The sequence below is a fragment of the Miscanthus floridulus genome, chromosome 19 (genome assembly GCF_019320115.1).
Source record: "Miscanthus floridulus cultivar M001 chromosome 19, ASM1932011v1, whole genome shotgun sequence".
Taxonomy (NCBI): Eukaryota; Viridiplantae; Streptophyta; class Magnoliopsida; order Poales; family Poaceae; genus Miscanthus; species Miscanthus floridulus.
The window spans coordinates 85,402,824-85,430,363 of record NC_089598.1 but is presented as its reverse complement, the minus strand read 5'-3'; the positions used below and the strand labels follow the sequence as shown (position 1 = coordinate 85,430,363).

General features: G+C 45.0%; 1 long non-coding RNA gene across 3 annotated transcripts; it reads left to right on the top strand.

Annotated features, from left to right (window-relative positions):
- The first annotated feature begins 2,423 nt into the window (after positions 1-2,423).
- Positions 2,424-25,568, top strand: LOC136529703 (uncharacterized). 3 transcript variants are annotated; one of them, XR_010777394.1, is made up of 8 exons: positions 2,424-2,599; positions 9,501-9,710; positions 9,786-9,881; positions 10,002-10,121; positions 10,208-10,368; positions 10,452-10,609; positions 20,748-20,865; positions 25,289-25,568. It is a non-coding gene; the product is annotated as an uncharacterized lncRNA (long non-coding RNA). The 3 variants fall into 3 exon arrangements; XR_010777393.1 differs by lacking the exon at positions 25,289-25,568 and adding an exon at positions 21,938-22,145; XR_010777395.1 differs by lacking the exons at positions 20,748-20,865; positions 25,289-25,568 and adding an exon at positions 11,661-11,883.
- Positions 25,569-27,540: the final 1,972 nt, after the last annotated feature.

Below are 27,540 nucleotides of genomic sequence, written 5' to 3'. Positions count from 1 at the left end.
GGTTTACAACTAATTTTTATTAAGCAAAAATACTATAGAACATGTGTGTGATACTTAAATAAAGTTTGAAGTACAAACTTTGTAGATCGATTTATAGGGACGGCTGATAACACCAGCCGCCCCTACAAATAGATTTGTAGAGGCGGCCTGAGAACCGCCCCTACAAATGCATGATTTATAGAGACGGTATGGTAGGGGCGGCTGGCTGAACCGCCCCTACAAATGCTCATTAGCCACCCCTGAAAATCATATTTGACATAGTGAACAAAACACCAGGTCAATGCACCCCAAGAGCCTAGCTCGGCTGGGTGTTACACAGTAAATCCTCTACTAAAACATGTCATGAGCATCATGTTTATATGTTAATGCATGTGATAAAGTGTGTAGATCAATTCCTGTAACTCGAAACGATCAACTAAAATGCGAAACAAAAGTTGATTCAATAGTTAATGCATATCAAGTAGGGTTTAAAACTAATTTTTATTAAGCAAAAATACTATAGAACATGTGTGTGATACTTAAATAAAGTTTGAAGTACAAACTTTGTAGATGACAATGAAATATTTGCTTTTGAAAAATAATATTGCTTTATAATATTTTCAATAGCCTAGAAATCACAAATTGAAATCAAGTCCAGCTCAAAAACTTAGAAATTTCCAAGTCTGTCAATAGCTAGACATTGTTATGTTTAGCAATTTATTGTGAGAGATTGGGTTAAGGAGTGGTGTAGTATTATAGCTCGATTTGGTAGTCTCATGTGCCATCTTGAGTGTAGTGAAGCCGGTTTAGGTTTAGGAGCAACGGTTTGGTCGTGGTCAGCGCTTTAAAATTCGTGCGCGTAATCAGTCTCGGGTTGCCGGGTTCGGGTGCGTGGTCACCACGCGTGGCCGTTCTGCGTCGCTGTGCGGCTGTGCCCTTGGTCTGGCCGGTCGAGGCTGCCCTTGGTCTGGCCGCACCGCTTGCAGCCAGCCGTAGGCCGTCGTGCCCCGCCGGCCCTCTCTGCGCCCGATCGCCACTGCCACCGTGGCTGCCGCTGATGCTGCTGCTGCCCTCCATGTCACGCATCGCGACGCAGTCGCGGTCGCAGTCGCTGCCGCTGCTGTCGTGTCACTCCCACACTCGCGTCTGCTCGCTGCATCGTGCTGCTCCCTCCCTGGCCCGGTTGGGTGCCGTCCGCACGTGGCCGTGCACGCCTGCGGCGCGTGGGCCATGGCCAGTCGCGGACGCTTGTGCTCGTCCCCTCGTGCGTGGATGTAGGTCCCTCGGTCGCGTCAACCGCGTCCCGCCAAGGCTCGCCACGCCGAGCCCACTACCGCGCTCCGTCTCTCTCTTTTTCTCTTTCTCCCTCTGTTTTCCGCCGCCGTCGAGTCGCGGTCAGGGTGAGCTAGAGAGCGAGCACCTCTGATCAATTCCTCGTGCCCGCGTCTCTGTCTTTACGTCCTCTTGCCGACCGCCCCCACCCCGCCTTGATTGCGACTCAGCCGAGCTCCAATTTTTGGAGCTTTGCTCCCGCTGCCGCGCCATTATGGCCCAGCCCGCCTTGCCATGGCCAGCTCCAACCTCACTATCTCACGTCAAATTGGCCGCACCACTAGCCTCGCCTAGAACCCCTCTTCGTCGTGTGCACCCAAGTTGCAGCCCTATAGTCGCCTCCACGCCGCCAGCACGGCTGTGTCGCCGTGGTTCACCGTCGAGCTCGCCGCGCGCACGCGGCCAGACTTGCTTGGGGGGTCTCCGTCCAGGCCACCGCCACGGGTAGGATCGTGGTGCATCACTGATGCTTACCCGTCACCTCTATTATCTGTTGTACGCTGTGGCTCACCGGAATGCGGTTGCCACCGCTGCAGGTCACCACCGCTGGGGAGAGCCTGCTCTGCTTCACCCCCCTTCGTGCAACCACCATCCATCGTCGTGCGTCGGCCCATAGGTGAGCGTCAATCTCCTAGCTAGGTCTGCAAGGGTCCCGGGCGGCTGGCATACCGCCTAGTGCCACCGCCCGCTACGCCGGCGAGCGCAGGGCGTCTTGGGGAATACATTTGGATAACGCATCATTTTGTTCTTTTTACTGTGGTAGCAACGCACGGGCACACTACCCAGTACTCATATAATTCAGTTATGTCCACAGACAGGCCACCACAAGAAATAAACATAACAATTAGCATGCCTACGTCAACATACATATAATATCTTTGATTTGACAACCATAGAAATTAAGAAAAGCACCAGATTTCATAACAATTGTGCCTCATAGGTCCTACTAGGTCCTGAAGATAAAATCACTCAACATAAAACCTTGACAAACCATGGCCATGATGTGACAAAACGATCTCAAACCAAGTCATGGACAATACGTTTAGCCCGGCCCAGGTAGAGAGCCCACACAGCCCATGCAACAGGCTACACAACCCAAACTGAGTTTTCAGCTCTGACTTTTGTCCATTCCCTTTTGCTCGCGCACGCGCTCGTCTCCCGAGGCCTCGAACCTCACCGCCGGCGACGACCAAGAGGAACGCGACGATGGCGACGGCGGCGCTCAGCCGCGGCCCGCGCTCCGGCCTCCCACTCCTCGCCGCAGGCGCCGAGGCCGCCTCAGCACCCGGTAAGACCCGCGCACCCTTACCCTCCGCTCACCCGCGCCGCGATCCGATCGGGGTCTCTCTGTCATGCGATCCGATTGCCTCGTTGCCCTATTAGATCTGACGCATTCGTCGCATCCGAAAGAATCCATTTCGCGCGGTGCTAGATTTGCGTGGCAAAGCTTTAGATGCTCGCTTCGACTTTGCAGGGAAAATATGACTAGCATTTGCGAAGCGTGCAGCCATTTTGGTTAGCAATTTAGCATGTATTTTGATCTGGAGCAAATACGGAGCTCTTGCAAAAAGCAAGATTGCTCCAACGCTCCAGTCGCGGAGATGATTCTGGGGTTCATGTTTAATTCCCGACATAGCTGTAGATTGCAATTCGTTTCTGTCAGAATCGAACTGCACGAACTCTGATGTTTTCTGCTTACATTGTTGCATTGGATGGGTGCCTAATTTGTGTCCTTGCCTGTTAACAATGGTGGCAAATGCTACTATTAAAATGAATATGTTGTCTTGCATCACTCGTTCTCTACGTGCATGCAATATAATAAATCCACGAGAGAATGCATTTGGCCTCAAGGAATGGGTTAAGCGTAAGCAGACTAACAGAAAACTCTAAAAACTCTATTTTGAACTAGTGGCATAAGATAGCAATGTGAAATCCACAAATTTTGAAGGTGAAACAGCAGATGCTAAATTAAAGTATATTTATGCAATGGAACAGTTATTTTAGCATAAAAGAGGGGTTCCTAATCCAATGTACGTATCTTTGGAAGATGGAGATAAAAATATAGCTGCTCAGTAATTAAAATAAAATATAACCAATTATTAGCTTTCAACAAGGAAGAAACTAGTTAAACCATTTACCACCCAATTATAAAGTTGGATTTGTGAAAAGGCAATTGCGTTAGACTATGCAAGAAATCCGAGGTGGTGATATTGCTATGAATATAGTGTAGATGAGACCTTTTCAGAGAGAACACCTCTTTCCTTTGCTTTTTAACCATATGAGAGATGTGGACATGCTTACAAAGGTCATGGAAGGGTTCCCACAGCGCCCAAGTGGGGTAAAAGAAACCAGCTGTGGGGTGGTGGGTTTGCTAGCAAGAGCTCAGTCACAAAAGCCTTATAAGAGGAAGTCACGAAAGCCTTATAAGAGGAAGTTGCAGATGTATGAGTTGTGTTTTAGTGGTGTGACTCTATCTTGAGTTAAGTGTTTTGGTAAAGTAGGGGGTGTGGCTATGGTTGAGAAGGGAGGAAGGGGGATGGCTGTTTTTATTTGGTAGTTATGTACCTTTGATCTAATCTAAAAAAGAACAAACACATTTAGTCCAAAAAGGCAGAAATTACCTATCTCATTAGAGAAAGCAGCCATGGCCATGCACAAAGAAGTCCCTGCAGAGCCAAGAGTATCAATGGTTTCCTTTTTATGGTCTTGATTGGTTGTACTATTGATCCACTCCACTATGAGACCAATTTTTAAGGCTTGGATCCACAAGTGCAAAGGTCTAGAAAAGAGTAATGAAGTTTAGCAGAAAATAAAGGAAAAAAAGAAAGACAGAGAAGCCACAAGGATAAAAAATCATACGTCTGTTTCCTATGATTCAATAAGCCCATGTCCAATTTATGCTTTTGCATTATGTCAATGGCAACAGAATCATCTCTATCCCTCCAACTTGCCATCATATGTAACAAATTCTGTCCATTTTCATCTAAAGCTTCTGGATCTGCTCCCAAATTTAGTAATTCCTAGGATGACATAAAATGTAATCAAATACCAAATGCACTCAATACCACACTAGTCAATGTGGCTTGACTTTGATTATTCTTTTTACCTGTGTGCAGTTGGGTGAGCCTTGTTTGCATGCTAAATGCAATAAGCTATTTCCATACAGATCTTTTCTGGCTATTAGAATATCAAGCACATCATCTTCTCTGGCTATTTGTAGGAGCATCCTAGACAGATAAATTAGTTGTCAAGAGCGCTATATATGCACTTGTAGGAGCTCCCTAGACAGATAAATTAGTCGTCAAGGGCACTATATATGCAGCAGACACAAGTAGCTAAAGACCAACCTCAGTTTTTCAACATTGTCATTTGACAGACAAGCATTCAACTCTTCCTCTCTGGCAAGGTCTTGTTTGGAAGGTTTGTCCAATTTATAGAACTACTCACACTTATCAAGATTATTAAGCAAGTTGCAAGCTGCTAAGAAACAATGCACGCTTAACTGGGGGCATACCTCCATGTAAGACTCCCGCCGTCACCATCATGGCATTCAAAAAGTGGAAGTAGTAGTTCATTTAAAGTTGTTCTTTCTGAAGCTTCAAACTTAAGGCAAGAATCAATAATCTTGTCCAGTTGAGGAGATGAAAACCTGCCTTTTAAAAAGGGAGAAAGTTCATGTTTCTTCATGAAACTCATAACTTCATCCTCATTCATTCCATTCCATCTGCATTTCAATTATGTAACATAATAAGAATATGACCACCATTGATACTTATAAGCTATGGCCTCACAAAAAGCAAATGATTACTTACAAGCTGTGGCCTGTAAACATTTCATAGAAAATGCATCCCAAACTCCATGAAACAGATTTTTCAGTTTTTGTGGAAGGGTTGGTCCATATTTCAGGTGCCATATGTTTATTTATTATGGCATCGTCTTTGAAACAAGTAACATATGTAGTCCTCTTATGGTCAATTAAGATACTGTTTGGATCTATGTCCACACACTTGTAGGCTTGCAGCCCACATTCTACAGATCCAATGTTCCTCAAGTGATGTCTTCCGTCATCCTGTAAAAGCCATTGATCATGTAGTGCCATTTAATCTAGGGTCTATTCTCCACCAATCCAAACAAGAAGATTAGTCATGAGTAAGGAAATGTACTAACCTTAAAATACCTTTCAAATCCAGAGATGATATTCTTTTGCTTAAAGACATGTTATAGAAATTCATGATTATCCATAGGTAATCCCTATCCATGCTAGCATCATGTAGCACTGACACGTTTCTGCACATTTTGGAAGCTTTTTGAAGCAAATCCACCGTCTTCTTAAGCACTTCGGATCTATGGGATATCATCAGCTTCCTCGCCACTATGCCATGGGTATGTCCATGCTTCTTTCCATGTAAGGTTCCTTAAAAAATTGCATCACCTATTTCTTCATGGAGCTTTAAGATATGCGACTTCAGGTCCCAAGAGGTGCAACCTAAGTCCTTCGAAGAGGAAGGCGACATCTTCCATAATGCTCAATATATCACGCGTTAACACTTGCAACAATTCCGCACAACATTATAACAACTCTACACAAATTGATTCAACGGTTCCCTCAACTCTCACCTCGCTGGTAGGGAAGGCGTCGGTTGGTGGGGAGTCGCGATAGTCAGAGCGACATGGGGAGACAACGCCGTAGGGGAAGCTGGGGAGAGGGGAAGACGCGCCGCCACATCCCTCAACTAAGATGGACTCTGTTTGAGTTTTTCCTTTGGGGGGGGGCACTTGACCTAAATTTTTACTATTTGGTCTTTTTTTCGAAGAAAATTTACGTTTGGCCTCTTGGGAGACTTAAACTCATCTTTGAACCATGGGGGTCGGCGTTATGAGTCCTGGCGCCGAGGTAACACGTCTCAACGCCACAAATCTTGGTGCCAAGGTGCCTGGCCGTGCACTGCAGGGAATCCTAGGTAGCGTTGACGTGTCCGAGCTCGTCACCAGAATACATGGCGCCGAGCTCGGTGCCGTAGATCTTGGCGTCGAGCTCGGCGCCACATATCTTGACGCCGACCTGTTGGGTGCGGAAGACACGGCCACGAGGCGGACTGCGGACTACGGCGTGCGGCTGCTGCATGCGCCCCCTTCCTTGGGACGCGTGGCTGGGTTCGCAGTGTAAGCTGTCCTCGCACTGTGAGTCTCTAACGGGCTAGCTTTCAGCTATTTGGAGCCGCGCCGCGAGGCTGAGCGCGACGTGACGTGACAGAACGGCACGCGCTGTGGTTTATCGTTCGGCGCGGAGCACCACGTCCTGTACGGCAAACTTGAATTCAGGTACCCCATGCAATGGCACAAGTGGTGTTTCCACACTGATGCCTGCCCTCGTACTGCGGTAGATGCAGTAGATGCCCGCCCGCCTTCATTAGCCTGCAAATACTACTGCATCTACTGCATCTATCCCACACCACCACCTGCTGATCAATTTGTTGGTGAGGGAGGATATTACCGGCCGGTCGTAGCTGGAATGAATGATACAGTAACTAACCTGTTATCAAAAAGAGAAAGAAAAAACAACAACTGCGTGTGTTGCTCGATCGATCACTTGCATGCGATGCGAGAGAGATGGATGTGCAGTGCAGTGTAGCGGCCGCTCCGGCACGGCACTTGGTGTTGGTTCATCAGTAGCCATAAGTCCTGACGTACTACAAGGCACCTGCACGAGTAGTACTCGCCGGTCATCGATCGTGCGTCCATCTTGATGGCAGACACGATCCTGTCCTGTGGTGTGGGTGTGGCTGATCGGAGTAAACAGATCGATTATTGGTTCGCACAGTACTGTATCTGTATGTGCAGTTGCATTGCTTCATCACTCACTACTTGTAGTAGTAGTAGCTGCTCTGTCTGATTGGCAATGCCTGCTTCTACACACCACACTACAGTAGTCTCCCTTCACTTCACCTTCACCTTTGCAGCATCGGTCACTTCATTTTCAGCAGCTGTTGAGCAGTAGCATTGTGTACACCTAGCCCTGTTGTCAAATCTTGCAGTAGTTGCAGTAGTCAAGGGGCTTAGATAAATTTCATTTTCGACTTTGAGGCGCCTGTTGCTGCTGTCGGTGGCGCCAGGAGAGGCGGAGGAGGCGCCTGCTGCTGCTATCGATTTCATTGCGCTAAGGCGCCTCCTTTCTTTTCACGCTTTGCGGACGGGATCTGACGAGAGATGTGAGAACCAGGCCTATGACGCACAGTGCGCTGCAGGCCTCGTCTCGGAGACGAGAGCCCGGTAAACACTGCACTACGCGCACTGCACTGCACTCACCTCGTGTTGGGGAGGAGGACCCACCGCCCCACGCGACGTTACCTTTTAGAAAAAAACTGTGGCTCATTACTGCTTGCAAGCAAAATTGCAATTGCAATTTCCTTGTGCACTCAGCGGGCCAGCGAGGTATGAGGGCAGGCATCAGTGTGGAAACACCACTCGTGCCATTGCATGGGGTACCTGAATTTAAGTTTGCAGTACAGGACGTGGTGCTCCGCGCCGAACGATAACCCACAGCGCGCGCCGCTCCGTCACGTCACGTCGTGCTCAGCCTCGTGGCGCGGCGCCAAACAGCTGAATGCTAGCCCGTCACATACTCACAGTGCGAGGACAGCTTACCCTACGAACCTAGCCACGCGTCCCAAAGGAGGGGGCGCATGCAGCAGTCGCACGCCGCAGTCCACAGTCCGCCTCGCGGCTGTGTCTTCCGCACCCAACGGGTCGGCGCCAAGATCTATGACGCCGAGCTCGGCGCCATGTATTCTGGCGCCGAGCTCGGCCACGTTAATGCCACCTAGGATTCCCTGCAGTGCACGGCCAGGCACCTCGGCACCAAGATCTATGGCGTCGAGACGTGTCACCTCGGCGCTAGGACTCATGACGCCGACCCCCAGGGTCCAAAGACGAGTTTAAGTCTCCCAGGAGGCCAAACGTAAATTTTCTTCGAAAAAGGGCCAAATAGTAAAAAATTAGGTCGAGCATCAACAGAGTCCATCTCTAGCTGAGGGATCCGGCGGCGTGGCTTCCCTGCTGTGCGTCTTCCCCTCGTCCCAGCGGGTGCTTCAGGGATCCGGCGGCGCGGCTTCCCTGCTGCGCGTCTTCCCCTCATCCCAGCGGGTGCTTCAGGGATCCGGCGACGCGGCTTCCCTGCTGCGCGTCTTCCCCTCGTCCCAGCAGGTGCTTCTTCCTGTCTTCCTAGCTTCCCCTACGGCATTGCCCCCCCATGTCGCTCTGACTACCGTGACTCCCCGCCGATCGATGCCTTCCATACCAGCGAGGTGAGAGGTGAGGTGACCATTGAATCAATTTGTGCAGAGTTGTTATAATGTTGTGCGGAATTATTGCAAGTGTTAACGCGTGATATATTGGGCATTATGGAAGATGCCGCCTTCCTCTTCGGAGGGCTTAGGTTGCACCTCTTGGGACCTGAAGTCGCATAGCTTAAAGCTCCGTGAAGAAATAGGTGATGCATTTTTTCAAGGAACCTTACATGGGAAGAAGGATGGACATGCCCATGCCATAGTGGCGAGGAAGCCGAGGATATCCAATAGATCCGAAGAGCTTAAGAAGACGGTGGATTTGCTTAAAAAAGGTTTCAAAATGTGCAGAAACGTGTCAGTGCTACATGATGCTAGCATGGATAGGGATTACTTATGGATAATCATGAATTTCTATAACATGTCTTTAAGCAAAAGAATATCATCTCTTGATTTGAAAGATACTTTAAGGTTAGTATATTTTCTTACTCATGACTAATCTTTTTGTTTGGATTGGTGGAGGATGGACCCTAGATTAAATGGCACTACATGATCAATGCCTTTTATAGGATGGCGGAAGACATCACTCGAGGAACATTGGGTCTATGGAATGTGGGTTGCAAGTGTGTGGACATAGATCCAAACAATATCTTAATTGACAATAAGAGGACTACATATGTTACTTGTTTCAAAGACGATGCCATAATAAATAAACATATGGCACCTAAAATATGGACCAACCCTTCCACAAAAACTGAAAAATCTGTTTCATAGAGTTTGGGATGCATTTTCTATGAAATGTTCACAGGCCATAGTTTGTAAGTAATCATTTGCTTTTTGTGAGGCCATAGCTTGTAAGTACCAATGGTGGTCATATTCTTATTATGTTACATAATTGAAATGCAGATGGAATGGAATGAATGAGGATGAAGTTATGAGTTTCATGAAGAAACATGAACTTTCTCCCTTTTTAAAAGGCAAGTTTTCATCTCCTTAACTGGACAAGATTATTGGTTCTTGCCTTAATTTTGAAGCTTCAGAAAGACCAACTTTAAGTGAACTACTACTTCCACTTTTTGAATGCCATGATGATGACGGTGGGAGTCTTACATGGAGGTATGCCCCCGGTTAAGCGTGCATTGTCTCTTAGTTGCTTGCTACTTGCTTAATAATCTTGATAAGTGTGAGCAGTTCTATAAATTAGACAAACCTTCCAAACAAGACCTTGCCAGAGAGGGAGGAAGAGTTGAATGCTTGTCTGTCAAATGACAATGTTGAAAAACTGAGGTTGGTCTTTAGCTACTTGTGTCTGATGCATATATAGTGCTCTTGACAACTAATTTATCTGTCTAGGGAGCTCCTACAAGTGCATATATAGCACTCTTGATAACTAATTTATCTGTCTAGGGTGCTCCTACAAATAGCCAGAGAAGATGTGTGCTTGATATTCTAATAGCCAGAAAAGATCTACATGGAAATAGCTTATTGCATTTAGCATGCAAACAAGGCTCACCCAACTGCACACAGGTAAAAAGAATAATCAAAGTCAAGCCACATTGACTAGTGTGGTATTGAGTGCATTTGGTATTTGATTACATTTTATGTCTTCCTAGGAATTACTAAATTTGGGAGCAGATCCAGAAGCTTTAGATGAAGATGGACAGAATTTGTTACATATGATGGCAAGTTGGAGGGATAGAGATGATTCTGTTGCCATTGACATAATGCAAAAGCATAAATTGGACATGGGCTTATTGAATCATAGGAAACAGACGTATGATTTTTTTATCCTTGTGGCTTCTCTGTCTTTCTTTTTTTTCCCTTTATTTTCTGCTAAACTTCATTACTCTTTTCTAGACCTTTGCACTTGTGGATCCAAGCCTTAAAAATTGGTCTCATAGTGGAGTGGATCAATAGTACAACCAATCAAGACCACAAAAAGGAAATCATTGATACTCTTGGCTCTGCAGGGACTTCTTTGTGCATGGCCATGGCTGCTTTCTCTAATGAGATAGGTAATTTCTGCCTTTTTGGACTAAATGTGTTTGTTCTTTTTTAGATTAGAACAAAGGCACATAACTACCAAATAAAAACAGCCATCCCCCTTCCTCCCTTCTCAACCATAGCCACACCCCATTCTTTACCAAAACACTTATCTCAAGATAGAGCCACACCACTAAAACACAACTCATACATCTGCAACTTCCTCTTATAAGGCTTTTGTGACTTCCTCTTATAAGGCTTTTGTGACTGAGCCCCACAGCCACTGACTAACTCAGTTGACATCACACCTGCTCAAGGCAAGCCCTGGTGCATAACCCTTATTTTGATTAATCGCTGGATATATATATGTGATGTGCATTTATGTTACATGATTTATATTGAAACTACATGTATAGATAAACCTACCTATGAGTCCTACTAGCATAGGTCGAGTACTGCTATGCATAGGCTATCGGTAGCGTGAGTAACCTGTCGTTACTCACAATAGGTGATTATTATTACCCTCATGATAAAATGGTGAAAGGAAATAGAGACCGGACCGACTGATTGGAGACGTGGATGGTGGAGGTCTAAGCACCACACTAAATCCTAGACTCAGGAGTGGGGGTTTGGAGTCCAAGTTTGGATGGGGACCTGGACCCCTTGATAGGAGAGTGATGTGTTAGTCTTGCTTGTGCCTGGGGTACAAGCGGGGCATGTGTTTTGGGGTACCCAACTGGGATACATTGATTCACGAATCACCATGTGATACGGTATGACTTGTCTACAATCTAGCATCCTAGTAAAAACTAGAAGATAAAAGATGGTGAAATAGATCTGATTGCTCAACTTTTGATTGAAAGTAGAACATGTGCTTACATAGAATGATTAGATAATAAACTAATCATGACTGCTAATAAGAAACATACATAAAGATTGACTACTAGTATTGCTTTTCTTAAAAAGGAAACCTAGTAAACCATAAAGCTTATCGTATCCTTTAGAGTCGAAAAATTATTCCCACTAGTCGGATAAGTCTTGCGAGTACATTGTGTACTCAGGATTTATTTACCCCTATTGTAGGTGTAGTTTGAGGAGTGGCTGTGTGTGAAGTATATTTCTGGTGGGCACAGGCGGATTCTTGTATCTTATCGTTAGATATTTATTTCAATTCTTAAATTCCGCACTCTGAACTTGGTATTGTAATAATGTATTTTCGAGAACTCTTGTTGTATGGAATGGACTAAGTATTGTAAACTCGTTCTCATTATTGGATCCTGGGTGAAAAATGTGGATTGTTTGAGTTCTTTGGGGTGTGCTCGATGAAACCGTTCAATGTAGCTAGCTTTCGGGGTTCTTAGTGTTTGGTGGAAGACGAGCTCCTCCAAAAACATGCTATTTTAGGCGGTCCTGTCACAGGTGGTATCAGAGCCAGGTTAATGAGTTACGAGTTTCATAACTCGTTTCAAAACCTAAAATTTGACCAACAAAAGCTTTGCAAAAAGTAGGATACGATAAAATTTTGTAAATAAGTATAAGCCCTAGTAATATGGTTTATCTAGGATAGCAGCACTGGTTTTATCTAATCAATTTTCTGTAGGTACACTAACTTATGCTGCGTAAGAATCGTTTAGCAAGCGAAAAGTGAGTGTGTGATGTGCCAAAATTTTTTGCGAATGCTGCTATATTCCGGCTTGAGTGAACGTGTAGGCCATGCATGCATCATGAAAAGAGAATCTTGCTTAAACTAAACTCCCCCCACACGTATAATTTGGATTAGTGAATTGATAGGATAACCTAAAAGAATGCTTTAATAAAAGTCTTATCATTTCTCTAAGGCTCTTGTTCCTAATCTGGAGAGTCGATCCTAATGGTTGGTTCCTATCTGTTTACAGATGAACCTGAGGTCTGGTCACAAGAGTACTAGTGCTAGGGCAGACCAGGGTGATCACAGTCGCGGTGAGGACAATGGCTACACCAATGGGGATAGCCACGAGGCCCCACTTCTGGCTCCTCCTTCACCACCACCACCTCCGATGACCCATGCGGAAATGATGGCAGAAATGCTGGCTACTCGGCGCGAGTCAGCCCGTGCCTTGGAGATGCTTGCCCAAGCTATTGGCGGCTTTGCTCGTGGAGGCCCCGGTGGCAACGACGGGAACAGGGGTGATGCCCATGCTCCCGTGGGGCCCTGTTCCTACCAGGACTTCCTGAAGACACCCACCCACGTTCACGCTAACTACTAAGCCTCCGAATGCGGTGAATTGGGTTCATATTCTAGAGCAGAAGTTTTAGCTGCTCACTGTGACTGAAGAGCATAAGGTGCGCTTTGCCGCACAGCAGCTTCTGGGGTCTACCAGTGCATGGTGGGATACTTTCAATGCCATGCAGCCTGTGGACCACTGTGTGACTTGACAGGAGTTTACCACTGCTTTTCGTGAGTACTATATTCTCGTTGGTTTGTTGAATTGGAAGTTGACTGAGTTCCTGGATCTAAAGCAAGGGAGTATGACTGTGATAGATTATGTGAACAAGTTCAACCATCTTGCACAGTATGCTAGGACCCATGTAGACACTGATGAGAAGAAGAGGGACCATTTCTACCGTGGCCTCTCTTGTATCTTGCAGAAGGAGCTGTACACTGGGGGATATTAGACTTTTGGTGCTTTGATGAATGCAACCATTGCTATGGGGGGACTTTAGCGTGATTCTCAGGCGGAGTGGAAGCGCAAGCAGCTGATCACTAGATCTTCTAGTTACCCGTAGGCTCAGAAGGTGTAGGTTGTCAGGAGGATGTCCTATCACTCTTCGGGTGGACAGCCGTCCCGTCAGTCTTAGCAGGCTTACCAGGCACCTCTCACCCAGTATCGTGCACCTACTCAGCAGGTGCAACAGCAGCCTTAGGGACAACAAGTTCTGCCTCGTCAAGGATAAGGGAACAAGTCTGGATGCTTATTTCAAGTGTGCTAAAGAGGGCCACTATGCTCGAGAGTGTCCACAGAACCAGCCTGTGTAGTCTTCCTAGCCTTTAGCCAACTCTCATCTAGTCAAGAGGACGATTATCAAGAAAAAGGTGCCCGTAAGCCGCTCTGAACAAATCAACTTCACTTAGGCTGAGGAGATTCTGCAGAATGATCCTGTGATGGCTGGTATGTTTACCATTGATTCCCACCAAGCATATGTGTTGTTTGATTCTGGTGCACCACATTCATTCATAAGCATGGGGTCTGCATAGAGGAACAATATATCTCTTATGGCTATTCCTATTGCCTATAGAATTAGTACTCCGGGTGTGCAGTTGTGCGTTAATACTCGGATAGACACAGTTAGATTATTGCTAGCCATTCACACTTACCGCCTCCAGTTTATGGTGCTACCTGGGCAAGGCATAGATGCAATTCTGGATATGAACTGGTTGCGAGTTTATGGGATAGTGTTGAACCTTAAGCGGAGAGTTGTTGAGTTACAACTTCCTTCTTCCAAGGATAGGATGTCTCTTCTTATGCCCTCAGATCCAGCCTTACCAGTGTTGCTCATGTTGAAGCTTCTCTTGCTCTTGCTTCTATTCCTGTGGTCTGTGAGTTTTCGGATGTCTTTCTAGAGGATCTACCTAGGTTACCATCGGATAGGGATGTGGAGTTTACTATTGAGTTAGAACCTAGCACTGCTCCTATTTCACGGCGTCCCTACCTCATGGCTCCTAAAGAACTAGCAGAAATGAAGAAGCAGTTAGAGGAATTATTAGAGAATGGCTTTATCTGTCCTAGCTCTTCACCATGGGATTGCCTAGCTATTTTTGTGAAGAAGGACGGTACCCTGTGGATGTGTGTGGATTATCGCCCTCTCAATGTGGTAACTATTAAGAATAAGTATCATTTACCTCGTATTGATACTTTGTTCGATCAGTTGGCTGGTACAAAGGTGTTTTCAAAGATTGATCTTTGTTCTAGGTATCATTAAATTAAGATCCAGCCATAAGATATACCAAAGACAATTTTCTCTACTAGGTATGGGCTGTATGAATACCTAGTCATGTCTTTTGGTCTCACCAATGCTCCTGCATTCTTCATGTATCTCATGAATTCAGTCTTCATGCCGGAGTTGGATAAGTTTGTAGTGGTGTTCATTGATGACATTTTGATATACTCCAAGAACAAAGAAGAGCATGCACAATATCTTCGGATAGTACTGACTCGATTAAGGGAACTCAAGCTGTTTGCTAAATTCAGCAAGTGTGAGTTCTGGTTAGATCGAGTGCAGTTTTGGGGACATGTTCTGACACCTGAGGGTATCTCTGTGGATCCAAGCAAGGTGCAAGATGTGTTATATTGGAAGTCTCCAAAGTCAGTGTATCAGATTCGTCAGTTCCTTAGTCTTGCTGGTTATTATCGGCGCTTTATTCCTGACTTCTCCAAAATAGCCCAACCAATAACCAAGTTGCTCCAGAAAGATATCAAGTTTGTATGGAGTTTAGCTTGTGAAGAAGCTTTCCAAGCCCTGAAGAAGTTTTTTTACCTCTGCTCCTGTTCTTGTCTAACCAGATATTGATAGGCCGTTTGATATGTATTGTGATGCCTCTAGGACTGGACTGTGATGTGTGCTTATGCAGGATGGGCGTGTGATAGCTTATGCTTCACGCCAGCTAAAAAAGCACGAGGTGAATTATCCCATCCATGATTTAGAGTTGGCTGCTGTGGTGCACGCTCTAAAAATTTGGAGGCATTATTTATTGGGAAATAAAGTGCATATTTATACGGATTATAAGAGCCTCAAATATATTTTCACTCAGTCCGAGCTGAACATGTGGCAACGGAGATGGCTGAAGCTAATCAAGGATTATAATTTGGAGGTTCATTACTATCCTAGAAAAGCTAATGTGGTAGCTGATGCCTTAAGTCAGAAGTCGCATCAAGTTGAAGGAGAATCTTTGTCTCTCAACCATTCTGAGGTGTTAGCTTATATTGCTCTAGTCTTGGATTTACTTGAGCAAATTATTATCGAGCAAAGGCAAGATGTTTCAGAAATTCCTCATATCAAGGAGTTAATTGTCGAAGGGCGTGGTCCTCATTTCAATGTTGACGACCAAGGTGTAGTGAAGTTCAAGAACATATTAGTTGTTCCCTCAAGTGATGAGCTTAGGAGAAAATTTTTGGATGAAGCTCACAACTCCAAATTATCCATTCATCCAGGAAGTAACAAGATGTATCATGATTTGCGTCACTTGTATTGGTGGCCAAATATGAAATAGGACATTACCAAATACATCTCGAAATGTTACATTTGTGGAAGGGTTAAGGCGGACCATATGCATACACCTAGATTTCTATAGCCTTTGCCTATCCCTATTTGGAAATGGGAGGATATTTCCATGGACTTTGTTGTGGGTTTGCCCCGCACAACAAAGGGGTATGACTCTATTTGGGTCATTGTGGACTACCTTACTAAGTCCGCTCATTTCCTTCCGGTGGATACCAGATATTCAGCCAAGAAGTATGCCAAGTTGTATTTTGACCGGATTGTGACCCTCCATGGAGTTCCCCTTACTATCATCTCTGATAGAGGATCAATCTTTGTCTCTCATTTCTGGGAGCAACTTTAGAAATGTCTTGGTACTAGTCTCCTTAGAAAATTCAGCTTATCATCCACAAATTGACGGTCAGATAGAAAGAGTCACTTAGGTATTTGAGGATATGTTGAGGGCTTGTGTCATCTCCTTTCTAGAAAAGTGGGACGAATGCTTGACTCTAGCTGAGTTTTCTTATAACAATAGTTATCAAGAAAGCATTCGAATGGCACCATTTAAGGTTTTATATGGCAAGAAATGTAGAACACCACTTAATTGGGTTGAGGTGGGAGACCGTGGTTATTTTGGACCTGATTTTATTAAAGAAGCAAGAGAGCAAGTCAGTGTTATTCAAAGTCATCAGAAGACTTATGCGGACAAGTGAAGAAGGCCCTTGCAATTTGAAGTTGGTGATCAGGTGTATCTCAAAGTGTCGCCCATGAGAGGGGTGCATCGCTTTGGTGTCAGAGGAAAGCTAGCCCCCCGCTATGTTGGACCTTACAAGATTTTGGCCTGGTGTGGTTCTGTTGCCTACCGTATTCAGCTTTCGGATATTTTGTCAGCAGTACATAATGCCTTCCATGTTTTCTAGTTAAAGAAATGTTTGCGGGTCCTCGATGAAGCTGTGGAAATTAAAGGACTTTCCCTCCAGCCCGACTTGTCTTATATTGAGCATCATGTCAAGATCTTAGATGAAAAAGAAAGAGTGACTAGGAACAATGTGGTGAAGTTTTATAAAGTTCAGTGGCAAAATCACTCGGAGGATGACGTAACGTGGGAGCGAGAAAGTTATATCTTGAAGCATTATCTCCACCTTCTTTCTAGTTCACCGAGGTAATTATTTAAATCGGAATTTATTTCTTATCTCTTTTCACACACTAGGCACATGAAATCTCGGGACAAGATTTAGTTTAAAGGGGGTAGAATTGTAACACCCTCGGTGTTACACAGTAAATCCTCTACTAAAATATGTCATGAGCATCATGTTTATGTGTTAACGCATGTGATAAAGTGTGTAGATCAATTCCTGTAACTCGAAACGATCAACTAAAATGCGAAACAAAAATTGATTCAATAGTTCATGCATATCAAGTAGGGTTTAAAACCAATTTTTATTAAGCAAAAATACTATAGAACATGTGTGTGATACCTAAATAAAGTTTTAAGTACAAACTTTGTAGATGACAATGAAATATTTGCTTTTGAAAAATAATATTGCTTTGTAATATTTTCAATAGCCTAGAAATCGCAAATTAAAATCAAGTCCAGCTCAAAAACTTAGAAATTTCTAAGTCTGTCAATAGCTAGACATTGCTAGGTTTAGCAATTTATTGTGAGAGATTGGGTTAAGGAGTGGTGTAGTGTTATAGCTCGATTTGGTAGTCTCATGCGCCATCTTGAGTGTAGTGAAGCCGGTTTAGGTTTAGGAGCAATGGTTTAGTCGTGGTCAGCGCTTTAAAATTCGTGTGCGTAATCAGTCTTGGGCCGCCGGGTTCAGGCACGGGGTCACCATGCGTGGCCATTCTACGTCGCTGTGCAGCTGTGCCCTTGGTCTGGCCGATCGAGGCTGCCCTTGGTCTGGCCGCACCACTTGCAGCTAGCCGTAGGTCGCCGTGCCCCGTCGGCCCTCTCTGCGCCCGACCGTGTAACACCCCAGGTGCTTGTCACCAGTTAAGCTATGGGTTTGAGCTCAAAATGACAGATTAAGTGACGATGAAGATGCCAAGGTCAAACCTTTGGAAATGAGCCTCAACCTAAACTCGGATATTGCACCCTTGCTTTACATATAGGCCCTTTTTAGGATATATGCTTGGCTGGTGTTATTGAAATATCTTCATGTGTCTCACATCAATATCTATCTATATTGATCGCTGGAAAAGTTTCATGAAGTTTGGAATCAAAGTCACATGAAATGATAAGTTATATCCTTATTGGAATGACTTTACTAAGTGCTTGAATTGCACTATTAAGTGAATGGAAATGTAGGTCATCAACCAAACCTTGCAACCTTGCCCAAATGATTCTAGATGAACTCTACAACAAAAGTCATGAAAGGTTAATGTTGGGCAAATGCCAAGAAAATGCTCCAATGGATCAAAAAGGATAATCTAAGCTTTATCGTGATCCTACTTTGGTCAAAGTAGAACTGTAGGTTTTATACAAGTTTTGAAGTTGGACATTAAATAAAAGTTGAAGCTCATGTTATGTAGAAGAACCTTTGTTTTTGGAGTATACCATGGATCGGCTCGGAACCAAGTCTAGCAGTGGCTCAAAGTTGGAACCTGCTGCTGATTTCAGCACTTATAAATATTCTAAGTCTAGAAATTCATCGACCTCAGCATTGGCGTCTCGCGTTCTCTGAAATTCGTTAAGCATCTCAAGTTTACCCCAAAATAAAAGTTGGAGCTAAGTTCATGGAGAAGATCATGTAAAAGGATGACACTCGTTTGCCCTTGTTATGACCCTCAATTTTGGAGTTTGTTAATCGCCGTCAATGCACTGACAATGCCACTTTGGAGATTAAATTACCCACGGTTATGTTGCTCAAATGACTGGAGTGCCTTAATGAAAAATGTAGAGCAGGCCGAGGTGAACAAACTTCATTTTTGGCCCAAGGTCTGATTCGGCCTAGTTGTGGCCCAAATCGGCTCCCCACCTCGCCCACACCGACGCTCGCCACGTGCTCGACGGTTTGCCTGCGTGGCCGCCATGCACCAAGTGCGCTCTGACATGGCCGACGCGCGTCCCACCTCAGTGCCACGCGCCTCCTTGTGCCCTGCTCCTCCATAACGCGCGCCAGAGCTGCCCCATGCTTTCCCCCACTCGCTTTGCCGCTCCCTTCCTCGCGCTGCCGCTCGTGCCCAGCGCCGGGGCCGCCATGGCCGGCTGGCCAAACATGCCGCCGCAGCGTCCCTGCTGCCCCGGGCTCCTTCGTGTTCCCTCGCGTGTGCCACCGGCTCCGCCAACCTCTCCTCGTTCTCGTGCGCTCCTTCGTTGAGCCCACCTAGGCCAGGAGGCCGGAGGACCACCGCCGCCACCACTACATGCCGCCGCCGTGCGTGGCTAGTGAAGCACGGTCCATCTCCCAGCCATCCGTGGCAACCTTTGGGTGCGAATGGACCTCCTGGTGCTTCCCCACCATTCCCCCGCCACCTCCAGCCCTTCTCCGGCCGCCATCGGTCAATTCCACGGCGTCCTCTGTTTCAACCTCGCGTGGAGGACCTCGGGCTCAAATTCGAGTAAAGGTGAGGGCCTAAGTGCATAACCACTGACTCATATGAATAGTGCCATTGAGGACCTTTTTTGCAGGAAATTTCCTGAAGTTTGGAAATTCATAGTAATTCATAGGAAATTCGTAAAATAGTAAATGAGGACTTTTTGGAATCCTTGTGAAATTGTCTATGCAGTAGATCTATAATATGACATGTTTTAGTTTAAATATTTTGTGGTAAAAATAGATTTGTGTAGTAAGGTTGTAATGCTAGTTGAATTTGTTATTTTCCATAACCGCAGATCTAGGGCTCCAAATGAAGTGAAATTTTTGTGGCATGCTACTCATATGATAGTTGATGTGTAAATTTCATGAGTATTGGATGAAGTATGAGTGAGTTATTGGTTTATCTCGCTCTCACATGATTTCTTGCAATAGCAAATTGTCTTTTTCGTAGAGGCAGTTATACTTATGTAAATGGTATAAAATTTATACAGTAGACTATTGAGAGGATATATGAGCTACTTTAATTTTTGTAGAATTTATTGTGCATTTTTGGTATATGTTCATAAATACACCTTGATGTCTAAATAAATTAAGAAATGCTTTAAGAAAATTTATTTAGAGGTGAGCACCATGCTTTCTGGTGTTCTTTAGTCATATGTGAAATGTTGGTAAAGTTGGTTTTTTCTAATTATGTGTTTGCAACATAAGTTAACAATTATTTTCTTGCCGATGTGGTTTATGGACAGATCTGGGAACTTAGCAAAGTTCTTCATGATAATGTGCTTTGTTGTGAAACTTGTTTATACAAAAGTTGTAGATAATTCATGTATCTAGCTTCTGTTAAAATTTGGTGGTATTTGGTCTTGTGGTTTGTGAGTTATGCCTGTTTAAAGTTGGGTTTCAGAAATGACTGCTCTCTGTCAATTGTGGACCAGTTTCTGTAAATATATAATTTTGACCCACTTAACTTGAGAATCATGCTAAGATGATTAAAGATGAATTGTAGAAAATTCCATAAGCTTTCCAGAATGTCTTGTTGCATGGCTATTGGATTTGTATAACTCTAGTTATGATCCAAACATGAAGCTGTTATTTCCAGTTCTGAAATAGACATATGCTAGTTGTGGTTGTTTACTCCATGTGTTGCTAAGTGTGGCTTATGCCCTTGTTGATGGTCAAGTTATGATACTTGTGACCTTGTTAAACTTGTGTCATGCTTGATGTGCTTGCTCTCTATAGTTAGTTGTGTGATGTTAGTTAAATAGCTATTGGTGTCTATGTCTTGCATAATCTTATGTTTGTCTTGAATGCTTATGTGATGCATCTTGTGTTACCATTCATCACCTTCATACACATGCATCTTGCATCTCATTTATAAAAGCACGTGAAGGATGTGATGTGGAGCCGAACCCGAAGACGGTGTATGGTGGACCTATCCCGAAGGTGGAAGGAGCAAGGAGAGGACTTGCCCGAGTGCGTGGATCATCAACCTAGTTCGTTCAAACGAGGCAAGCCCCAGAGCATTCTAAGTCTCCTAATTTATAAAAGCAATTCTTTCTATATATATGAGTTTATATATTGTTGCATTAAGTTGTAGGAGTTGATTGAAACCGTTGATGCATTTATTACTATCCTTGCCTACCTTATTACCTTTTACCCTGTTAGGTTAGGATCGAATAACTGCTTAGCCTTGTTTAGACCAGTAGCGATCGGTGATATCCGGTCACCTACATTATAGGTGGTTACTGGAAGAATTTAGCTATGGAAAAAATGATATCCTAGAATTAACCATGTGTGATGGATAATTGGAGACCGGACGGAAAAAAAGTTGGAGGCAACCAGACAGGGTTCTGGGGTGCTGTTAGTTTCCGTCTGTGTCGATTAAGGACCGATCGTTGCTCGTCCCTCTTGTCATGTTGAACGCATGCCTCACATTTAGCTGGCCGAATAAAGTACCTTTCGACCGCGAAGCTAGTGACACTATTCGAGCCAGGATAAACTCGGATTGGCAGACTGGTGCTGAAGGGGGTATGACGGGGACGCGAAGAGTGAGCCCAAGGTGTGTCCTGGCAGTCGGGCGGTCCCTGGGTAGTGCGGTCCCGGACTGTTATCCCGCGGCTACTTGGAAAGTGTCATTGGTGATCTGTAGCTCACTTGATCGGTGAGTGTGGTTTGTGTGAGGAATAAATCACCAGCTGGTTAGGAATCGATTCGAATCGCCATCGCTCCTAGATAGTGAGCACTTGACTCGAGCTACGACATCGTAGTAATTATTATGGAACACTAATGGTTATCTGGATGGTATGAGATATGCTAAATCTAAGTTGGTAACTGGATGTTATTGGTTTATCAAGTGATTGGTATAGTACAGGTGCTTACCTAGATGGATAGGTCATAATAAAGATGATGCAAAGTACTTAAAATGGTTCCTTCATGATAGTTTATGCTTTTCACAAACAAGTCAGCTAGCCCACTAATGAAAGCCTTGCATAATCCTTAGTGTCGCTTTATTTTGGTTTAAGACGGGTAAGTCTGGCTGAGTACATTCGAGTACTCAGGGTTTATCCCACCATGTTGTAGGTGGAGTTCTCGGCCTGTTGAAGATGGTGGCTAACCGCCGGTGGGCTCGGTGATTCTATAGTTACTTCTCATCTATATGCTTTTGTCTGATGATGTCACTTATGCTAGCAATATATTTGGAACTTATATTAATGTAATCATTTGAAAGCTATGTTGTTTTCACTAAGCGGTTTTGAAACCCAAACTTGTACTATTATTTGTGAACCTATTTGTAATATTATTTTCGCTGCAACTCTGCGTATATGATGTGTATTTGCTTAATCACGCGATCTTGGTTGTGATGTTGATTTACCGAGGTCTTTTGGAACACTCGGCAGACTACCGGGTTTATATAGGTGAAAGTATGCACGTGTCAACGTGTTAGCGGGGACAGCCGTACTTGATCTTGTATAAATTGGGCGGTTCTGTTACAGACCGCCACTGCCATCGTGACTACCGCTGATGCTGTTGCTACCCTCCATGTCGCGCGTCGCGACGCAATCGTGGTCGTAGTCGCTGCCGCTGCCGTCGTGTCACTCCTGCACTCGCGTCTGCTCGCTGCATCGCGCTGCCCCCTCCCTGGCCTGGTTGGGTGCCATCCGCACGTGGCCGTGCACGCCGTCGTCATGCCATTAATGGCGCTGTGGTGCACGGGTCTCGTGCTTGGACATAGGTCCCTTTGTCGCGTCAACCATGTCCCGCCAAGGCTCACCTCGCTGAGCCCACTGCCGTGCCCCGTCTCTTTTTTCTCTTTTTCCCTCTGTTTCCACCGCCGTCTAGTCACGGTCACGGTGAGCCCGAGAGCAAGCACCTCTCATCAATTCCTTGTGCCCACATCTCTGCCTTTATGTCCTCTTGCCGACCGCCCCCACCCTGCGTTGATTGCGGCTCAGCCGAGCTCCAATTTTTGGAGCTTTGCTCCTGCTGCCGCGCCATTAAGGCCCAGCCTGCCTCGCCGTGGCTAGCTCCAACCTCACCATCTTGTGTCGAATTGACCGCACCACTAGCCTCGCCTAGAACCCCTCTTCGTCATGTGCATCCAAGTTGCAGCCCTATAGCTGCCTTCGCGCCGCCAGCATGGCCGTGTCGCTGCGGTTCGTCGTTGAGCTCACCGCGCGCACGCGGCCAGACTTGCTTAGGGCGTCTCCGGCCAGGCCACCGCCACAGGTAGGATCATGGTGCATGACTGATTGTTACCCATCACCTCTATTATCTGTTGTACGCTATGGCTCACCGAAACATGGTTGCTGCCGCTGCAGGTCACCGCCGCCGGGGAGAGCCCGCTCTGCTTCACCCCCGTTCGTGCAACCACCGTCCATCGTCGCGCGTTGGCCCATAGGTGAGAGTCGGTCTCTTAGCTAGGTCTAGGGTCCTGGGTGGCTGGTGTACCGCCTAGTGCCACCGCCCGCCACGTCGGCGAGCGCAGGGCATCTCGGGGACCTCTCCAGTGCGAAGGTGAAAAGATAAGAGGGCTCCGTTGCAAAGTCGTTGTCTATAGAAATAGTACGTGTAGTGTTCGCGCTATTGTCTGATAACGTGAGGGCGTTTTTGCAAGAATGCCAGCGCGCGTGTGGGCTCCCCGCCACAGGCCGCCTCCGCGCGTGGGCCGCGCCTCGCGTGGCCACGTTAGGCCAAAATCGGTTTACCTTTTTCGTGGAAAATAGAAATAGCTTTTCATTTTAATTCTGAGCTAAACTTTGGTAATTAATATAAAATAATGTAGATATCCAAAAATTGTGAAACAAATTTTGTTAGGTTCTTAAAATTGTGCTCTATCTGTTAGTGTATTTAGTTCATATATGTGCTTGTTGATACTAGGAGCTATTAAATCATTTGAGAGTGCTCAATATTATTAAGTTAATTATTGTAAGAATTTTTATGGTATATTGGTGATAGCTTTAACTCTGAAATTTTGTAGTAGCTTCATGGCATTATTAGGTGCTTGCTATAATTTTTGTAGCCCTAAAATAGACTAGTTAATATGGTAGCTAAATACCCATTAAGGCTAAATGAATAATGGCATGATATTGGTTTATAAAAATTAAGCACTTGTAGGGTGAGCTTAGAATCTATTTGGTAGAGATAATGATTAACTTAGTATCTTAGTCATTAGAGCTAGCTTAGTTGCTTAGCAAGTGTATTCTTATTTTAAGAGTTGCTGTTGCCAAAATATAAAGTGTTGCATCATCATTGCATGCATGTAGAGAATGAGTTGGTGGAGTTTGTACCTGTCGAAGAGCAGGAGTACGAGGAGGTGATCGAGGAGTACAAGGAGGAGGTCCTCGTATAGGAGGAAGCCCCCACAGCCACTGACTAACTCAGTTGACACCACGCCTGCCCAAGGCAAGCTCCGCTGCATAACCCTTATTTTGAATAATCACTGGATATATATATATATATATATATATATATATATATATATATATATATATATATATGCGATGTGCATTTATGTTACATGATTTATATTGAAACTACATGCATAGATAAACCTACCTATGAGTCCTACTAGCATAGGTCGAGTAGCTACTATGCTTAAGCTATCGGTAGCGTGAGTAACCTGCCGTTACTCACAATAGGTGATTATTATCACCCTCATGATAAAATGGTGAAAGGAAATAGAGACCGGGCAGGGATATGGTACGGGTATTGGTGGGTGTAATAGGTTGTGTCTCACAGCCAATGGGACATGGCTTGATTACACTATTTTCCCTGTCCGTGTTGGTTAAGGACCGTCCGTTGCTATGGATTCTAGTCAGGTCACCGACTTATTATCCTGAGCACATACTTGCTTATGGAAACAGGAAGGCTCGTTGCTCTCTTATCGTGGGTTTTGGCTCTTTCCAGACCGACTTATTGGAGATGGGGACGATGGAGGTCTAAGCACCACACTAAGTCTAGGACTCAGGAGTGGGGGCTTGGAGTCCAAGTTTGGATGGGGAGCTGGACCCCTTGATAGGAGAGTGATGGGTTGGTCTTGCTTGTGCCTGGGGTACAAGCGGGATGTGTGTTTTAGGGTACCCAACTGGGATATATTGATTCGCGAATCGCTGTGTGATATGGTACGACTTGTCTATGATCTAGCACCGTAGTAAGAACTGGAAGATGAAAGATGGTGAAATGGATCTGATTGCTCAACTCTTGCTTGAAAGTAGAACAGATGCTTACATAGAATGGTTAGATAATGAACTAATCATGACTGCTAATAAGAAACATACATAAGAATTGACTACTAGTAATGCTTTTCGCAAAAAGGAAACCCAACAAATCATAAAGCTTATCGTATCCTTTGGAGTCAGAAAATTATTTCCACTAGTCGGGTAAGTCTTGCGAGTGCATTGTGTACTCAGGATTTATTTACCCCTGTTGCAGGTGCAGTTTGAGGAGTGGTTGTGTGTGAAGGATACTTCTGGTGGGCACAGACGGATCCTTGTATCTTATCGTTAGATGTTTATTTCAATTCCGCTGTTTAAATTCCGCACTCTGAACTTGGCATTGTATTAATGTATTTCTGAGAACTCTTGTTGTATGGAATGGACTAAGTATTGTAAACTCATTCTCATTATTGAATCCTGGGTGAAAAACGTGGATTGTTCGAGTTCTCCCTTGGGGTGTGCTCGACGGAACCGTTCGATGTAGCTAGCTTTTGGGGTGCTTAGTGTCTAGTGGAAGACGAGCGCCTCCAGAAGCGTGCTATTTCAGGCGGTTCTGCCATAATGTGGGCAACCAAACACACCCTTAGCTTTGAGATTGTTCAGTTTAACACTCAAGAATTCAGTTTTAGTGCACTTCCATCAAAGTTATGTGACATGTGCTTGTGCTTGACAATTGGATGAGGAGAGTGAATCACTATGTCATCCTAAAATTTGCATTTTATCAAATAGAATTTAAAATAATTTAATTATATATTTTCATGCACATTAAGACCTAGGGAAAATAATATTTTCTGCTAACTTAAAATTCATCATAAGGTTAGGTACATGTTTATGCATTCATGTTGTTGCATAAAGTTAACTGTGTTGACTGGCTTTGACTAAAATTCAAAATGATTAGAATTTATTTTTAAAAGTGCTTTGAAACAAAAGAAAAAACCCTCTTTATTTCTCTCACCCTCCCTCAGTCTCTCAATAATGTCTGAGAGACTCCACAACCCACCTCTTTCTCTCTCTCGCAAAGGCCCAGCAGCCGACCAAGTAGAAAAGCCACTGGACCGCCCACACCCTTGCTCTCTCTTTGCCATGTAGGTCATGCCCCATCTTTCATTGTCTAGTGGGCCTGACACATCAGCCATCACAACCATTGTCTTCCTCATATTTCCTTTTCAAATGACACCACCTTCCCTTATGAATCTGAGCCGACCTTCCCTCCCATCCTTCCTTCTTTGGAGCCGTCTTGGGCAATATAAGCTGCCCCTTGCTGCCGCTTCTCGCCGCACTCATTGAGCCTTCAAACTGCCACCACTATGCCTTAGAAGTTGCGCTCGAGCTCCCAAACCCTAACCGTCGCCATCGATCTGCTGGATTGTCGCTTCCCCCATCGACAAAGACCCCTTTCTAAACTTTGGAAGACAATGAGGAAGCTGAAAGGTTCTTGTTTGGTTTTGGTAATTGAGTGACAACCTTAGGTGAACTAATATGTGTTTGAGTGAGATACATAGGTGATTAGTCCACATGTACATGTGTGTGAGCAACTCATAGAGGTGAAATGGCTCAGAGATGTTGCAAAGTCTCACACATGTGATGAAGGAGCTCATTGCATATGAGACATGACATTGAGTCATGTGATCAAGATGGAGAAGATCAAGACAAGACTTGGCTCGACGAACCGGTTGCAAGTGTGAAGGGCAAGTTGAGATGACTTGGCGCCGATGGACCGAAGCAACGGTGAAGAGCAAGTGAGGTCAAGATTGATGAACCAATATGGTCACGTGATGATATGGAGTGGATCATATCATTGTTGATCATGTTGGTGCATGTGTTGCATTGACATTAGAGGAGATGGAATGTGATGCGCAAGACAAAGGTATAACCTATAGGGCATTTCATTTCACCGGTCATAGGTGTGTAGAGAAGTTTATGACCAGGTTTAGGATAGATGGCCGTACTATCAAGAGGGGCAAACTTGTTTGCATACCGATCATCTAGTGCCACTTGAGTGATCTAACTTTGCATCGTTACTAGGATCGAGTGGCATAGCAAGTTGAGTGGCTAATCCTTTAGAAAAATGATTGTGAAATGCTAACACACATGCACATGGTGGTGTACACTTGGTGGTGTTGGCACATTTGCAAAGGAGAAGAAGTTTGAGTTGAAAAGGAGGTTTTCAGGCGTGACCGGACACTGCAACAGTGACCGGACGCTAACACAAGAGTGACCAGATGCTACTAAAACAGTGACTGGACGCTAGTGCGACATGCGACTAGACGCGCCTATCAACTGTTCACAGACAGGCAACACACGCGGTTGGGTGACCTGACGCTGGGTGAGTCCGGTCAGTGGTGACCGGACACGTTCGGTCACAAAAAATCATCTCTGGAACCTCTCTATTCGTGACCAGACTCTGGGGACACCGTGTTCGGTCATTAGGATAGGCGCGTCTGGTCATTAAGAGATGAGGTGCGAGTG